Source organism: Etheostoma spectabile, chromosome 4 (assembly GCF_008692095.1).
Source record: "Etheostoma spectabile isolate EspeVRDwgs_2016 chromosome 4, UIUC_Espe_1.0, whole genome shotgun sequence".
In the NCBI taxonomy this organism is placed as follows: Eukaryota; Metazoa; Chordata; class Actinopteri; order Perciformes; family Percidae; genus Etheostoma; species Etheostoma spectabile.
Window position 1 is genome coordinate 14,426,872 of NC_045736.1, and position 4,073 is coordinate 14,430,944.

Consider the following 4,073-nt stretch of genomic DNA (forward strand, 5'->3'; position numbering starts at 1 on the left):
GTGTGTGTGTGTGTGTGTGTGTGTGTGTGTGTGTGTGTGTGTGTGTGTGTGCCATTTATGAAGCAAATTTCAGCTTCATAAATAATAAACGATAAAAGGCATCCGAATATAAGCCTCATTGTAATCTGTGTGCCTATTTATGTTTGTGTGTGCTTACATGTGTGCGGGTGTATTATTTTAATTACCATGCAATGATGAATGGGAACTTGCAGGTCAGGTTTAATCTCCATTAACCTCAACGAAAGCTACTGCCACCTCTTACCAATTCAATAAACTAAACTGATTAATCCCTTAGAATTTCTAAAATAATCCTTTATCTCTCCCTCCCTCTCACTGTTACCACCACTCTACTCCATTCTCTCTATGTTGGAGAGTATAAAACTTTAAACAAACCAGTGAAGGGAAACAGAATCATCTTTTCGGTTACTTAGTCAGCAACCTGTAGGGTATAAGCTGCGTGTGAAGCTCGGTTAGGTATGGATCCAACAATACATCGGACTGATACAGTATGAACTGCTGCAGATACTCTGTAGTGCTGTTTTAAAAATGGTATTACTAATAGCAGCTGTTACACACCGATTACCTGCAGTGCATTCATCTACACAGACACCAAGACTGCTCTTACATTTAACCTTCAGACAGGCAGGATTTATTTCAGGACTGTTTAATTTAACGGCAATACTTTTAGCTAGGTGTACGTATTAAACTGGCAACAGAGTGTATATTGCCACTTGCTATTATCCAACATCTCAGGAAGATGAACTGATTACAATGGGGTTGTTGCTTCAGAAAGTAAGTTGCAGTTATAGATAAGATCTAACCTAAATTTATAATATTTCTGATGTTTGTTAATGTTGTGATTTAGTAATTAATTTGTGACATCTGATGTTTTTTTTGTATAAACTGTATTTTGAAATTATAAACCGTGAAAAGCAATTACAAACAATACACTGAAACTAGGGTGACAGTTAAGATTAATGATAACTGATCAAGATGAAAGAGCACTTCTATTCGTCTGCATTATAAAATATGAGACACATTTACAAATGTATTATAGTGTCTTTTTATAATAATTACAGACAGGATCATCTTGCCCTCATGAGATGAATGAGGTATCTGTTTCCTCGAGGAATAATCCATCAGTACATTTTATCCTGGCACATACAGGACAGACTGCTAAGCCATGCAAATTGCTTCTGGTAGAGGGTTGCCACTTTGAGTAAGCACAGACTACCTGATATCCAGCAGATTTATATAATATAAACTCTGCACAGCAGTAATCTCTGTGCAGTATACAAACGCAAAAGTGTACGTATAGTGGTACAAAGGTTTTAGCTTTTTCCTTATGGACTCTGATGATGATAGGGTTATTAATCCCACTCACCAACAGCACTGCAGCCAATTTTTTTATAATACGCACCAGTGTTTCATTTAATCATGGATATGGTATATGATATATGTATACTGTATATACCAGTTTTTCTTTTCATTTTTAGAGGTTGATTGGTAAAGAAAAAAGCCTCTTAATAATTTTGCAAATACAAAAGGTTTTGTTCCAACCTGAGGGCCGAGATTTCTGCCACACAAACTTATGATTATTATGCAATTAAAAAGATCGAGATCGATCCTTAGTTGAACTTGTCTCAACTGGTAGACCTATGTAACCGTGGATGAGAGGACACAAGTAGACGTTATAGGTCTTGGTATTTGTTTGTAGTGGTAAACCAAAGTTCCAACGTTGAATACCCAAAGGTAAAAAGGTAGCACACACAGAGCTCTTCAGGACAATATGGACTAATCTCAATTTCACCTATATATTCTGGCCTTGACAAACAAACATGCTAAATTGTGAACTTAAGATTAGTCAACCTTGTCCTGATCTGTTTGTGTGTATGTGTGTGCGTGCATGCGTGCTGCGTGCGTTTGTGCGTGTGTGTGTGTTACTACGCAAGCGTTTCCAGTTGTTTTGCCTGCAGCCGATTTATGTCAAAAGCATTCTCTTATCAATATTTAACACCCATCATGTTTACAGTACGCAAACACTTTTTAATTAAACTTTAGAATGAACTCATTTTTTCATTAAATGTCATGCTAATGTAAGCCTGCTTTAAAAGCTTGTTTCCTACACAACATCCATATTAAATCATAATCCTCTAAAACTGTAGCAGTTGATTTCCTCTGTGTCTGAATAAACACTAGTCATTTGTGAGGCCCCCCTGGTTGGTCTGATGAGGTGGAAGATGGTTTCACTCAGTGTAACCCCTGGAGAACAATAATTAAGGAATTAGTAGAAAGTGAGTAGAAAATGTAAAGAGTGAATAAAAAAAAATTGAACAGGCTAGGTAAAGGCCCGGCTTACTGCCAATACCCTGGAATAACAGAACAACATAGGATTGATAGCGTTCTGTGCAATGGAGCAGCAAATTGCCAAAACTTTTGTCTCAGTATTTTCTTTAATCAATATATGTTACTTTGCAATATAATGTTGGACTCAGCATGGCAGTTGGGAGTTGGGAGGCATGGGAGTTTTTGTTTTGTTTGTTTTAGTGATGCAGTTGTGATTCAGTCTGATAGAGAGTGATGGAATAAGGACAGAAAGATAACAAAGGAAATAACTTTAAATTGCAGCAAGGAAAGGGTGGGCACCGTTATTGTGCAGGTGCAAAGCTGGTGATTCAAATAGATGAGCAGCAACACTTGTCATTTGGTAATTTTGTTTAGTTTGGTTATTTTAGCTCAAAACAAACATGCTCATACTAAGTTAGGTGTAGTGACTAAGCTGGATGTGGTTTGTAGATCAGGTGCTTTTTGGTACCCATTTTAATATGAAATTGTGCTTTCCACTGCACCAAAACCATTAAGCAATTCATGTGGATTTGGTTGGTAGACGTACACCTCCCATAGTTTTGTTTTCTTCTAATGTCTTTAGTGTTTTCATCTAATGTGTTGAAATGTATGTTACACTTCATGATAAATGTGATTGAGGAGTGTACTACTACTACAAACATCTACTTTATAAAAGCCCCGTTGTCTGTCCTTGGAGGCATATTTGGATTTACTGTTTTGTGTTTTGGGACTCTGCTCCTTCTTGGCCGTTTTCTCTGAGGCAAAGCCAACTCGATTCCCCACACGGCCCATTAGGAAAATGTCTGCTGCTGCTTCTAAAGATGGAGCCAACGTTACCAGGCATTGTTGGTGCCTGTCCCAGCGCCGTTTACTGATAGTGGATTGCCTTCTATGAACAATGTGAAGTATTAATCTCACTACAGCCACTCCCATCAGATTGCACAGTGCTGTGCCAATGATAATTTGGTGTCCATGGTCAGCCAAATTGCAAAAAAGGATGTATGTCCGTTTCCCAAAAAATAGAGCCCAATATTGTTCTTATTCTGCAGAGCCACAGGCCACTCTCATCCATAAAGGAGGGAAAGAAATAAAAGCTGCATTAGTGTTTGTTTTGGTTGTTTTTTGGCCACTAGGCGGCATAACTCCAAAACAACCTGAACATCACTTACATGTTTGACATAGTTAAAATTGGTAACACTAGACTGGGTAAACCCCGCCCTCTCTGCTGGTAACTTGATTTCGCCCTGCAGCTCGGTCTGGAAACCTGCACGTTTAATTCTCCTGTTTCAGTTCACAATTTAGCGGAAACCAATCACAAACTGGCTTATCTACCTGGTGCGCTAATGGCAAGTTTTGTTGATGCCGCTGTTGCTTCTATGTCACTTGGATCATTGGTCTGATTGGTTGAAGGATTTTCCAATTGCGTACAGAGTCATTTGAACTACGCCTGTTGGTCACGCCTCTTGTGCAAAGAAAATGCAGAGCACACTCCCCAGACCAACGCTCGATCTCAAATCTGTTGAGCTCGCCTTGGTCAAGGGTAACACATTAGCAAGCAGTGAATTATTTATACAAACAGCATTTCATTTATTCATTCATTCATTTGGAGTCATGTCTCTGGCATTTTGGTGCCCACCAACTGAGGAAACTATCTGCCTCTTTAGCTTTAACTGAGACTCCTACAATCAACAAAAAATTATAGTAAAACAGTAAAGTCAAACAGCAAT